Consider the following 14947-nt stretch of genomic DNA (forward strand, 5'->3'; position numbering starts at 1 on the left):
GGGAAATATGACGCCCGGAGCCCTCAGTTTCTCCCCTCACTGACAGGAAAGCTGACCAATGGGGCCGAGAGGAGGCTCGCGGGGTCTGATCATTGGACAGGCGGGCAAGAGGAGGAGGACGCCCTGCATTCTGGGAGTCGTAGTCTTCCCCCTTTCCCCGGATGTTTTGTACGTTGTTTTTGTTTTTGTTTTTGTTTTTTCAAGCTGGCGTTCCTTGACCTACGCTAAAGAGACTGCCTGGCGGTTGTAATAAAAGTAGCCTAAACGTCAGCGAATGGGAGTTTTTACGCAGGGACATAAAAACATAATAGCAACCTGTTTTTTAAGTGTACTAAAATCAGGCGTGCTGGGTATGTTTCTCAAGCAAACTGCCCTCAAGTGGCATTCCGAGAAAAAAGTGAATTTTGAGAATCTGGGATGGAAATAGAATAATAGCATCTTTGGAAAAGTTTCTTTAGTCGAGCGACCCATTTGCTCTCTGAATACCATTGCCTGAAGTAACACGTAAAAATAGGCGGCGGAGGAGGGCGAAGTCAAAGAAACATTTTCAGTATTGTGTCCTGCCCCCTTGAGATGGCCTCGTGTTTTATTCTACAAAATTCAGCACATAATCACTACACCATCTTACTTGCAAATGGGTAAGTCTTTCCGTTTTAAAGGGAGATCACAAGATCTTTTAAATTAACTTAGTTTATTGAAAGATAATTAAACAGAAGAAGAAACAAAAAAGTGTTTCGGGCCACTCTATTAGTCATAATTAAGATGTAGCAAATCTCAAATCACAGATAACTAAAAGACCAATTGCTTGTTTGCAACCTTTGCAAAAAGGTGGGTTTTTTCGCTTGTTTTTAGTCTTTTCTGGGTTTTTTTTTTTTTAGTTTTGTTCTTGAGGTATAATTTATATACATTAAAATGCACAAATCCTAAGTGTACATCTCAATGAATTTTTATTATGTGTATACCCGTGTAACCACCCAGTGCAATCAAGAACAGTCCTATTGCCCCAGCATGTGTTTTTAATTTTACTGAATAGGACTAGACACCTGCGAATTCTATATCTGTAAGTTCAGCCAATTAATTTGTAATTAGTTTATGTTCGAAGATCCCCAGGACTCACTGTGCCCTAATAAGTATTCTAAGTATAACCTGCCTAAACAAAATATATATGCCATCTATTTGTAAGTAAGTATTTTTAGTTATTATACAGTTTATAGTTTCTACATACTTGGCGTCATCCTTGTGGGTAGATACATTGATCCTTACTCAAGGAAAAAAAGGTGGTCATCCAACTGCTTGCTTTGGTTTATATTAACAGGAATTTTTTTATAAAAACGGAAAATTCTAGATGAGGATCCTGTTTGTAATTATACAGTAAGAGATAATTACTTATTAATGTAAGAGTACCTTTATCCCTTGACCGTAACTATCATTTTGTGAATATATTGAAGGCAGTACTGACATATTCTCAGTTCTGAAAACAAGTTGAAATTCATGTTAAAAGAACCAGGACACTTAGTTCAAACAAGCAAATTAAGCAAATAATTTCATTTACAAAGGAAAAGGACTTTGGGGAATATGGGAATATGAAAAACGAATCCTTGACTCTAACATTTTAGTTTCCTCATATGAAAAACGAGGAAATTAGAAAATTCCTAATAATTTATCCCATTCTAATATTCCATGAGCCCATAGCAAGTTTGGAAATTGTGTAAAGACAATTCCATTTAAAACTTATCATGTTGTAGTTCTCGATAAAGACTTAATTTACCTTAATGTCATAATCTTCAGTCATAAAGGACATGTGGATAGTTAATTGGGTGTTTCTCCCTTTCATTAGGACATGAGGTCTTTGAGCAAATAAAGGGTTTCATTTGTTATTTCCCTACTCCTCCAAACCACTCAGAAAGAAAAATCTATCAGGTTGTTACACACCCAGGGGAGCCTGGGTGGCTCAGTGGGTTAAAGCCTCTGCCTTCTGCTCGGGTCATGATCCCAGGATCCTGGGATCAGGCCACACATCGGGCTATCTGCTCAGCAGGGAGCCTGCTTCCTCCTCTCTCTCTGCCTGCCTCTCTGCCTACTTGTGATCTCTGTCTTTCAAATAAATAAATAACATCTTTTTTAAAAATAAAAATAAAATAAACACATACACACGATGTTGGGGTATTTGTTACATCTCATATAGAGTCTGTATAGACCCTACCTGAGTTTGGCCAATGACCTTCCTCTACCTCTTGCTCCGAATGAAGCAGCACATGTAACCTGATGAAGTAGTCGATCAGTGGTTTCTGTTGTTGCTCACATTCTTGCTTTCGCTCTGTATCCGTTTTCTGCACCCTATGCCTTCATGGACCTAAGCCAGTCGCCAAGGCTAAAGAAACACTAGGGGGCTCCCTGGAGAGCAGAAGCATGCAGGAATATGGTAGAAAACAAAGATTGCAAAGTATATGTGGTACTTCCATTTTCCACGTCCTTAGGGAGCAAAAAGTACCCAAAGGCACTTAGGGTAACAAATATATTATATTGAAATAAATATACATAATATTTATATGTATAAATATAAATAAAAATAATTTATTCTCACTAAATGATACATTTCTTTCTTCAAACCAATAAACAATACTATGCGTTGCAAAACTTGAAACAATACTCTGTGATTAAGAACGAGCTTTAAGCACTTGGGAAAATGCCATAGGCCATTATAGACCTTTGGCACTCACGCAGAGGCCGCAAAAGATTGGAGGTCAAAATTCTATACCTCTAGGTTCTGGAGCAGACTAAGGGATAACTTACAGGACTAGGCTTGCCCTGGCCAAGCCAATCTGTTTTATGTTCTCTAGACTACAGAATCTTCTCCAGATGCCGTAGTCTGTGGTCTTAAACACCAAGATCAGCAGGCTCCCTTCTTCTGGCTGCTCTAATTATTAGTTGGGCAACTATGGGCAACTTACTTTACTCTGTACCTCAGTTTCCTCATCTTGAAAATTAAGAGTGGTATGTAGTTTAAAGAATGGTTTGAGTATTCAGTGAGGTTTGAGTATTCAGAGAAAAAGATATTGAGAAAAGTGCCTGGAATGTAGTAAGCACTAAATAAATGTTAACCACTGGTGGTGGTGGTGAGATGGTGGTGAAGGTATTAGTGTTTGGAGAAGAGTCAACAGATGTTGGGGGAGAAGGAGAGGAAGCACCCTGGTGCATTCTGGAACAATTCAAATGATCATATTTAAGCCACCTTCCCACTCCCACCAAAAGATTAAAATAGAACCAATCCAGACATTTCTTTCAGTGATACCTTGTTTGCTACAAATCCAATTGGCTAAAGGAGTAATGCATTCAGAGAGTATTATCCGGCTCCAGTTCTGCCTATGTTGAAAACCGTCAGAGGCATTTGCTCCATGCTTAAGGGCCATTATGGAGGAAGACCAGATGGTCTCTTGATTTAACCAACATGTCTAATACTGACAGGAGAGAGTCATAGCATCCACCCCCATCCTTTGCATCCTAGACTCCTTCCAGTTAGATATGCTATAAGGATCAGGAAAATGCAGGAACCAGAGGGAATCAGTGATCCTGATTTGCCCATTAGATTTGTCAACATAGCTGGCCTGCAGACAATTTGTGATTCATTGTCATTTGCCAAAGTTAATTTCAGCAATTGGATTTCTTAGTCCCGGAAAGGCCATCTCCGTTCTTTTCTTGGGTGTTTTTTTTTTTTTCCCCAGTTTTACTAAAGTATTATTGACAAATAAAAGGTCATTCCCATTCTTAACCACACAGGTTTCACTAAAGCTCTGTTTGAAGAGTTTTGCTTCAGTCCTTAAAGATTTGCAGGAAAAAATCACCAAAAAGTTGCTGAGTAAATAACTCATTTACACATGAGATTCTCTAATAATAGCCACTCTGTACATTTGTTTTGACTTGTGGGCACTTAAAAAAAGTCTCTTGTGCTTTTAATTGTGTCAATATAATGAAATGATGAAGAAATTTAGCCATATCAACTAACCAGTCAAATATTAGTGGAACATCTGTATAACTTTTTTTAAAAGATTTTATTTATTTATTTGCAGAGAGAGACACAGCGAGAGAGGGAACAGCAGGGGGAGTGAGAGAGGGAGAAACAGGCTTCCTGCTGAGCAGGGAGCCCCATGCAGCAGGGCTCAATCCCAGAATCCTGGGACCATGCCCTGAGCCAAAGGCAGATACTTAATGACTGAGCCACCAAGGTGCCCCTAGTACCTACACTTAAAAAAGCAAAAACAGTTTTCACTTTTGAGAGGTGAAAATTAATTTGGCAATACATTTTATTTAACCCAGTTTATCTAAAATATCAGTTCAATATGTAATTGATATAAAAGAAATATTTATGAGATATTTTATTTCTCTATACTGAGACTTAAAAAATCCAATGTGATTTTTATACTTACCCATATTACAGTTCAGACTAGCCACATTTCAAATACTCAGTTACCACATGTGAGTAATGTCTACCATATTAGACAGCACAACCTTAGAATACAAAAATCTCTCTTGAAATACGTTATGATTTAACTTGAAAAAATAGCAACCATTTATTGAATGTGTAGTATTTGTCACTGTGCTAAGCATTTTACCATATAATCTCATTTAATCTTCAAAATACTTTGTGATGTGGTTATGTTTAATCCTTGTTTTGCAGGTGAGAAGACTATAACTTTAAAGATCCCAAAATCTCATACCGGTAATGGACAGAGACAGGATATGAACCCAGGTCTGTATGGCTATATTGAATACTCATTTTTTTTTTTTGAATACTCATTTAAGAATGATTGAATATGTTAAGATCCACATGCAGAATCTGAACTTAAATATTAAACAAGTAGGTATTTTATATTCTAAAATACTTTACGTGAGTTAAAAAGACAGCATATTGTATTTTTATCTTAGTGCATTAAAGTTTTTTTTATTCATTTTACTGTTTAAAGTATAAAGAGACTTTTCTCTGGACGTGATGAATAACTTCTGCTAGTTTACAAATAGGCCAGTGTCTGTACATGTCTGTACATGTCCTGTACATGTACAAATAAACATTTGTTTATTCATTCATTTAATCAGTTATGTGTGAATTTTGTATGGTACAGTAGATTAGATATTATTTGTCATCAGTTTTTATTCTATCTTATCCTTCAAATAAACTGTGGATCATAATTTTGAAGTTTCAAAAATCATTTAAGTGCTTGTTTTTATTCAGCCAACAGAGCTTTGAAATGTGAATATTTATTCATACTACAAAAAATACTACCAGTATTTTGTTATATTATATGCAAGGTATTTAGGAGGATACCAAGATGAATAAGATGAAAAGTTTACAATCTAGTGAAGAAAATAAGGCACAAACATAAATTTCCATGAGAAAAAGGCATCATGTTCTAGGCATGGTGCAAAGTGACTTAGGAGTTTAAAAATGGCAGATATAAATTTGCATGGGAGTGATGATAGAAAGCTAAGGCTTTTTTTTTTTTTTCCTGTCACAATATATCTGCAGGAAATATTGCCCACATGTTGATCCTCAAATCAAAAACCTAAGTATTTGCAGGGAGATGTGACAGTAATGACGTTCTCAGCAAAATATAAAGGCAGGTGAGTACACAGTAGGACCAGAAGTAGGGGTGCACTGGGCCTTCCTGTAAAGGACACTGACCTGCAGAGTAAGGCTGTGTTTGATTTAGTAGGCAGAAGGAAGCCATTGATAGCCTTTGAGCAAAGGAGAGAGTATGACATGCTTTAGGAAGATTATTCTGGCTAGAGAATATGTAGAATAGATTGTTTTCATCAGATAAAAGAAATGAGGCCTGGAAAGGGTGTTTAAAGAAGGAAAAAAAAGGAAAGGATGAGAATGAAACTTTTCAGAGAAAAAAATGGACAGGTCTAAAAGCTATTTAGATGGGAGTTCCTGGATGGCTCAGTGGGTTAAGCCTCTGCCTTCAGTTCAGGTCATGATCTCAGGGTCCTGGGATTGAGCCTCACATTGGGCTCTCTGCTCTGCGGGGAGCCTGCTTCCCCCCCCCTCTTCCTGCCTCTCTGCCTACTTGTGATCTCTCTCTGTGTGTCAAATAAATAAATAAGAACTTTTAAAAAAAATTTTAAAAAGCTATTTAGATGGAAGTAGGAATGAAGGAGGGAGACATAAAAATTATGAATAAACACACGTGCCACACACACGATGCCTCAAGGGTTTACAAAAAGCATCTAGTTGCAAATGATCTTTATTTAGATCTCTGTTTAGAATGAAAAGTTGTTTTGCAGTTACGACACAGAGGAAGAGAAATTTAAGAAGCAACCACATCTTTCAAAACACCAGTAGTCAGGAGAGGAATACAGTTTTGACATTTCGTTCCAAAACTTTGTCTAGGAGAACATTGAAAAGGAAGGAAAATTATATTTTGTTAAATTTTATAACTAAGTGTATATAAACTATACCTTGATAAATTGTACATAAATTATATCTCAATCAACTTTATTCTAAAAATCTAAGCAAAGGAAATAAACCATGAAAGCAGCATAATTGCTTCTGGTCAGGTGGGGGAGGATGTTGGCGAAAGCCAGTGCCTTTTGAAGTAAGCTAAATATTTTTTAACTGATTCCATGCCATTTGCTGTAGAGCCCACAGGCCCTATCCACAGCAGGGTTTGGGAAGACTGAGTCTCACTGCATCCTTTACTCAATGAATATTTGACATCATAGGAGCAGAATTCGAAAGATGCTTATGAAGCACTTTGGGAAACAAGCTGCAGAGCTGGTTGTATTGATCACTCACTTTCCCTTTATAGAAATATGTCAAGATCATGTCTTCACACCCAGCTTATAACCCACAGCTCACATCCAGCACCTTCTTATGTTCTCCTAGCTCAACTGTAGTAATCTTTAGATAAAAAGAAATGCAGGCCTTCATTATCCTTCTTCCAGCCCTCTGAGAGTCCAGAGAGTGCAGGGAAACCATTAACACTCTAATTTTATATTTTAAGTGCTACAACAATCAATCCAAAGATCTCTGAAAAGCTGAGAGGTTTAGTGTTTACCTCTGTTTCACAGCCTTTCAACTGGATTCTTTGATGAGCCTCCAAAAAATATCTCTGATCTGAAACCAAACCCAGATGGATATTTTTCCTGGCCTATTTTCATCTGGTTAGCCACCTGTTTCTCTCTGTGCTAATACAGGAAGGGGAGATGAGAAAATGGCAGATGTTGGCTCAGAGCCCTAGAGGTCTGGAGAAGGTGGCTTCCAAAATAATCATTCTTTACTCACTACCAGGCTCCAATGCCACCTTCATTGATTGGAAATGCAAAGTATGCCGGCAGTGTTTATTTAAAAAAATAAATAAATGAATGAATATCAGGATACACACTAGAATTTCAGAGGTGGAAATCACTGTAGAGGCCATTTAATTTAAAGCCACAGTTCATAATCTAGACAACTGAAGTCCAGGGAAATTCAATTAGATTCTAAAACCAATATATTTAAAATAAATAGGTAGAGAAACACTCAGTATACAAGAAAGGTGGGTTTGAGCAAATCAAACTCTTAGAATTGCAAAATATAGTTGTTGAAGGAATAAATTAATGGACTAGTTAAAAGCAAAGTAGACACATTTGAAAAGAGAATTAGTAAACTAGAAGGTGGAGCTGAGAAAATTGCCATAATGCAGCAGAGTAGAGGAAATGAAAAACACAAAGAGGAGTTATGGGAAATGAATGCTAGAATGAATAGTTTCAATATATGTAATGGAAATTCTAGATGGAGAAGAATTAAGAAAATAAATAATAAGTAAACATTTTCCAGAATTAGTCAAAGACAAGACTTCTCAGATTAAAGAATCACAATGAACCCAAAGCAAGGAATATGAAATCACACCTTCCCTTAGACACACTGTAATGAAACCCAGAAATACAGGGGAAATATAAAAAGCAATCCAAAAAAGAACAACATTTAAGGGTGGCTACAAATTTCTCAATTACAACAACAAAGGCTAAAAAACAATGGAATAATATTTTTAATTAATATTTATATTAATTATTAATATTTATATTTTATAAATATTATATATTATTATAAAATTAAATATTATTATAAAATATTATATTTTATAAATATTATAATATAATTATAATTATATTAATATTTATATTAATTATTTATATTAATTAATATTTAATTAATATTTTTAATATTTTAATTGTACAGTATCTGACAGCCTAGAATCCTGTACCTTGCTAAACTATTTTTAAAGAGTTAGGGCAAAACAAAGACTTCCAGAATAACACTTGAGACTTTATATTTGTCTGTTAGGGCTGCCATAACAAAATACCACAGGCTAGATGGCTGAAACAATAGAAACTTCTTTTCCACAGTTCTGGAGGCTAGAAGTCCCAGAGCGAGGTCTGGCAGGGTTTAGTTTCTGGTGAGAGCTCTCTTTCTGGTTTGCAGACATCCACCTTCTTGCTGAGTCCTGACACGACCTTGCCTGTGAGCATATGCAGAGAGAGAGCGAGCGATTGAGAGAGAGAAGGAAAGAAGAGTCTCTCTTCTTTTCTAAACAAAAGATTCACAACAGCCATGTTTTGGTTTCAAAAAGGAAAGAAAACTTTGTTCCTGTTATAGAAACCTAGTAGAAACAGAAGAGGAAAGGAATCTACACATAGATGAAGGTAATAGCAGGCAAGAAATGAGAATAAGGCAAAGTTATATCAAATCAGATACATCAAGCATCCAGCCTCATTAGCCTGCGAAGTCCCATGCAAACAGCAGGCAGGAGTCCTGATTGAGAGGCCTGGGCAGAGCATCCTCCCCTCAGGTGAGACTTCCAACTGATCTTTCCCCAGAAGGGCCATATTTATATGGCAAATAACAGGGTTTGGAATTAAACATTTGTTCGCCCACGTGCAGTTTGGAGCGAGCTGCATTTCTATGTTACCGTGTTTCTATATTTTCAAGGAACCTGGCTTTGTGTATCTGCCTCCCCTCCTGGATGCCAATCTGGGGGGCCAGCCTAGTCTGGAGCATCAGGGGATCTGAGACAAGATTTGTAGCTCTTAGTATCCAGAAGAGAAGGGGCAGTTCTGACCTGGAGGCCAGACAATATATTTCAAACAATAGGCTCCCAAGGTTATTCACACAGCACGAGTCTCACAAACCACATTTCTTAGCCTGCCTGTGTATATGCAGGTCAAGTCTCAAAAACATCTATCCCTACAGAGTAACTTCTAATAAGGCCACCAGTCCTGTTGGGTTCGGGCCCCACCCTTATGACTTCATTTAACCTTAATTATCTCCTAAAGACCTTATCTCCGCATATAATCACATTAGGGGTTGGGGCTTTAGCATATGAATGGAGGGGACAGCACAATTCAGTCCACAGCAGACTCCTATAGGATAATTTCAGAAGGAAGGAGATTGAATACACAAGTAAGGAAAGAAACAAAGGTAAATAAAGAAATTGGTAAACACAAAGGTAAATCTAAAGAAATACTGACTCTAAAAGTCATTACTACTAATAACAACTAATTTGGAGAGGGCCAAAACTAAATGTAAATAACTAGCATTGTCCAGTACTACTTTCTATAATGATGGGAATGTTCTATCTCTGCTGTCCAATATGGTAGCCATTAGCCACATGTGCCTATGAAGCACTTAAAATGTGGCTATGCAACCAAAAAAATTTTTAGTTATGTTTAATATTAATTAATTTTGACTTAAGTAGCTACATGTGGTTAATGGCTACCACATTAGACAGTACAGCATTACACAGTAATAACATGGCAAGTGACTAGAGCAGATCAAAGTTAAATAGTCTAATGTCTTTGTTTGGAAGGAGAAGGGACATTTTGGAGGCAGTTATTCATATTAAAAATTTGATAGACGGGACGCCTGGGTGGCTCAGTTGGTTGGACGACTGCCTTCGGCTCAGGTCATGATCCCGGAGTCCTGGGATCGAGTCCCGCATCAGGCTCCCAGCTCCACGGGGAGTCTGCTTCTCCCTCTGACTTTCTCCTCGCTCATGCTCTCTCTCACTGTCTCTGTCTCTCAAATAAATAAATAAAATCTTTAAAAATAAATAAATAAATAAAAATTTTAAAAAAAAATTTGATAGAGGCGGAGTATCTGGGTGGCTCAGTCTTTAAGTGTCTGCCTTCAGCTCAGGTCATGATCCCAGGGTCCTGATATCCAGCCCCACATTGGGCTCCCTGCCCTGCGGGAAGCCTGCTTCTCCCTCTCCCACTCCCCCTGCTTATGTTCCTTCTCTCACTATGTATCTCTCTGTTAAATAAATAAATAAATAAAATCATTTAAAAAATTTTTTATAGAGGCTACAAAAATTGAAATAGAACATATCATTTCCAAAGTAGTAGAAGGAAAGAGGAATAAAGAAAACAGTGTTGACACACAGAAGGTAGGAAAAAGAGATGGAAAAAAGAAATAAAAAAAAAAGTATGATAAATAGAAAGTATAACGAATATGTTAGAAATAAATAAGAAATATACCAGTTTCTTCTTACAATGAAATATAGGATTTTAATGGAACCTGATATATCAAGGCCGTATTGAGTTAAAAAAAAGGGGGGGTAGCAATATATATGTACAGTATTAAACCTTCTATGTAAAGTTTCAAAACATGTAAACTATTAGTATTTTTTAAAGATTTTATTTATTATCTATAAATTTATTATATTATTTATTATTTATTTATAAATAAATTTATTTATTTGACAGACAGAGATCACAAGCAGGCAGAGAGGCAGGCAGAGAGAGAGAGAGAGGAAAGCAGGCTCTCCGCTCAGCAGACAGCCCGATGCGGGACTCGATCCCAGGACCCTGGGATCATGAAGGCAGCGGCTCAACCCGCTGAGCCACCCAGGCGCCCAGTATTTATTTTTTTAACACATAAATATATCAGTTATAACAATATGCATGGGAATGAATGACACAACCCAACTTAGGAGAGTGATTTCTTCTGGAGGAGGGGCAAAGGAAGGTGAGTAGATCTTTAGTTGAATCTAAATATTTTTAAGAAAAGATCTGAAACAAGCATGATAGTGTCCACCTATAAAATGTGGGTAGTAAGTACCTGGATTTCAGACTATATTGTTTGAAACTAATAATAGCTTCAAACTCTTATTTTTTCAAAAATAAAGACTCAAGTTCAAAAGAAATATATCCATACAAATACTTTGCACTTTTGTCTGTATTAGATTGTTTCTGTCTGACTGGTTCAGATCTTGGGATTTGAACTTGACTTTTTGGTCACGAAGAAAACTTCCATCCCCAAAATAATAGTTTAACATAATGAGCCCTCCTCACATCAGAGAACTAAGGAGCTAAATAACCCAATTCCACTGGAAAGTTCTGTTTCCTTTAGACAGGGGTCAGCAACTTATTTAAAACTGTTTGTATTGGTGGGAGGAGTGAGTATTCTTGGGTGCCATTGGATGCTGTGGGGTAGGAGGAAAGGAGACAGAAGAAAAAGGAAAAGAATGGGGGAGGGAGTAGAGGAGGAAAAAGAGTTCTGGTAGAGGGCTACCAATCCACTTTGCTCACATGGGAGCCACCTCCCCACATATCCCTGTAGATGAAAGCAGGATGGGGGCACCTGGGTGGCTCAGTCAAGTTAAGTGTCTGACCTTGGCTTAGGTTATGATCCCAGGGTCCTAGGATTAAGTCATGGGTTGAGGTCCCTGCTCAGGGGGGATTCTGCTTCTCCCTCCCTCTGCTCATACTCTCTCTCTGTCTCTCTCAAATAAATAAATAAGATCTTTAAAAAAAAAAAAAAAGAAAGAAAGAGAGAAGAAAGCAGGAGGGAATGACCTCATCTCATTGCTTTGGCATTTTTCTGTTAGTGCTCCTTTCATTGTATTGATTGCAATTACGGTTTACATAGCTGTCTCCCCCACTGGACCATGTCCTACTCCTCTTCTTACCTTGAGAAGATGTCTGACAGAGTAGGTCTTAATGAATGTCTGTTGAATTTATGGTGAATACACAACTTCAGATCTTAAGTGATTTCCTGGCTTCTTGTTTAAGCCTTCCAAACCTTTCTCTTTTGCTTTACAGCCTTCTAGGGTCCTCCTTCAGGCTCTCAGAATTTGAAACCTTTAAGCCTCTATCCAGCTCTAAGCTGGGACTCAAAACAACTTCTAGGTGGCCCACAGAGCACTTTTTCAGGAAGACAAGGGAAATAGACTGGGGGTAATGTCAAAATGCAGGTGTTCCAAGGGTGTCCCAGGAGTGACAGAGTCCCGAACCTGACTTTTTTCCTTTGTGGGAACCGGGACAGGGAGCCACAGTCAAGACGATAAAGGAGAGGGATATAGCGTTCATGTCCTTCCTCCCCGGTGTCCCAGGGAGAAGCGTGGGTCCCGCAACCACCTTCTCATTCCCAGCCCTGGCTTCCCAAAGCCAGCCCTGGTGTTCATGATAACAGTTCCCTCTTTTCAAGACAAATTAGATGTTCCTTACAGCTGTGGGTGGTACTGTCTTAACAGAAGCAGCAGTCTGGCCAGCAAGATATTTCTGTCATCTGTGCTGTGGGAATAGGTCTGTTCTGCTTGGTTGCCATCGAAGGGATTTTCCTACAAAGATGTTTGTGCAAACAGTCCATTGGAGGGTAACTGGCCCTGCCTTGGGCCTGCTTGTTTATTGACCAGTCAGTGTCTTTCAGCAGTGAGTCGTTCAGGACCCAGGTTGAAGGAGAAGCAAATAAGCAAGAAGGCTAAGTGTAGCCCATATCATTGCACGCAGCAGCGAGACAGACACTGGGCAGCGCACCCTTGCCTTATTTAGGCAAAGCCTGCTGTTTGCTTCAAGAGGGCCCAAGACAGCAGTTGCCTACTTACCTTTCCCCTTCAACAGATTGGGGTGGTCTGGCTAAGGAAGCTCCTCACCTCACATCCAGTCTTATTGGGTCCTGGGCAGGTCTGGGGTCCCTTGTTCACCTGGGTGAGGGAATCCTCTCTGTAGCTTCTGCCATAGGCTCTAACCTAAGCAAAGCAGGCAGAGTACAAGGCCCTACAATATTAGGAAGCTCTCCTACCTTGAAACCTCCACGGCGTCATCTGTTGTACTGGACACTTCCTGATAATCTCCCAGGAGAGTATCAACTAAAGGATCACAAAAAGCAGAAGCCATAGCATATTCTATAGCAGTGGGAGCTTCTCTGGGAGTTCTTTCCTCAATAACATTGTCCCTTGCCTATTGCCATTCCAGCCACTCTCTGCAATAGAGCTAGAAACAGAGTACAGGGCCTTTCACATTAGCTGGCCTCAGTGCAGGCCACCCGGATTATCCCATCACCCACTGGGGGTTGTAAAGAAAGGAAAAGGATTCATTCCAGCCTACTGCCCCCATGACATGAGAGTGGGTGGAGAAGGAAGTCATAAATGATACAAGTTGGGATCCCCTCAAAGGAGCACGTAAAAATGTAAGAAGTGTGGTGTTACTACAGGTGATGGAGTTTGCGTTATTAAAGCTCTAAGGGATGGCTGGAGACTGTCTTCCACCCCACCATTTTACAGATGAGAACACCTAGCCAGAGGAAAGTAATTTGCAGAAGGTGCCACTGCCAGTCAGTGTTAAGGCTGACACTAGAAGTCAAGCCCAGTGATCCTTCACTGGCTTTTAACTGGCTCTTGCCTTAAATGTAGTTCTTTTACAATCTTAAGTTAACTTAAGTTAAGTTCTTTTGCAATCTTTTACAGTCTTAAAGCTGGGTCCAGGAAAGAATGGGATGAGGAGAGCAGCTCTAATCTCTCTTTCTCCAGCAGAACTCCAAAGGAGGCCAGAGTCTCCAGACAGAAGCCAGCCTCCCAGAAAGCCTCCATCAGCAGCCCCAAATATCCCAGGGGTGTCTTCAGTATATCCTGGAGCACAGGTGGGCCAAGTACACAAGCTCCAGCACAGCCAGGACCCTCAGGTGCCATCAGACTGTTGGTGCCACAGCTGTAGCTGAAATGGGAGGTGCCTGGTCAGAGAAGCGGCCTAGGAATCAGCTTCACAGCTCAAATAGTGCAATGCCCACAGAGCAGCCCTGGTCCAGCTGGCTGGAGAGAGTCACACCTAGCCCCAGGAAGGTGTCCGTAAGAGAGGAGCCCTCCTAAGGTCATCTCTAGGCCACTTGGGCCGGGAAGGAGACCCACAGACCACGGCTTCTGCCATACCCAGGTACTCAGGACTTTGGGAAGCGTTCTCCATTGGGACTTGAATTCTTGCTTCTTTGAATTCTTCCTCCTTTTTCTTTTAGAAGAAATTTACAAATTAAATGAAGGAAAGCGGTAGATTAAAAAGGTAAATAAGAAGGAAAGAATTGGGATTTCAATAAAAAGATCTTGATTTGAAAGCAGGTAGTGTTTTAGGTTTTTTCCATATGTTTCATTCTGTCTCAGCCCCATAGCAAAGGATGGACAAGCCTCTGGATCCAGGCTTCGAATAATTACAATCGGGCTTTAGCCAAGAGAGACCACGGTGGTGAGGCTTAGGTCTGTTTTTCACTGTAGCCAAGAGGTTGGAGCAAAGTAAATGTCCATCAATGGGTGAATAACAGTATGTGGTCTGTACATGCAATGGAATACAATGTAGCCTTAAAAAGGAAGGAAATCCTGTCACATGCTTTAGCATGGATGAACCTGGAGGACATTGTGCTAAGTGAAATAAGTCAATTACCAAATGACAAAGGCTATATGATTTTGCTTATATGAGGTATCTAAAGTAGTTAGACTCACACATACAGAAAGCAGAATAGTGGTGACCAGGGGCTAAGGGGAGGAATAGGGGAGTTCTTGTTTGATGGGTATAGAATTTCAGTTCTGCCAGATGAAAAGGTTCTGGAGATCTATTCCACAACAATGTAGATTATGCTCGCTTCGGCAGCACATAACACAACAATGTAGATATACTTAACGTGCTTATAATAGTGAAGATGGGA

General features: G+C 39.2%; 1 long non-coding RNA gene across 1 annotated transcript; it reads left to right on the forward strand.

Moving 5' to 3' along the window:
* The first annotated feature begins 7 nt into the window (after positions 1-7).
* LOC122909107 lies at positions 8-5728 on the forward strand. Its single transcript, XR_006385082.1, has 3 exons — positions 8-638; positions 4676-4747; positions 5522-5728. It is a non-coding gene; the product is annotated as an uncharacterized LOC122909107 (long non-coding RNA).
* The last annotated feature ends 9219 nt before the right edge of the window (positions 5729-14947 follow it).

Source organism: Neovison vison, chromosome 1, assembly GCF_020171115.1.
Source record: "Neovison vison isolate M4711 chromosome 1, ASM_NN_V1, whole genome shotgun sequence".
Classification (NCBI taxonomy): domain Eukaryota; kingdom Metazoa; phylum Chordata; class Mammalia; order Carnivora; family Mustelidae; genus Neogale; species Neogale vison.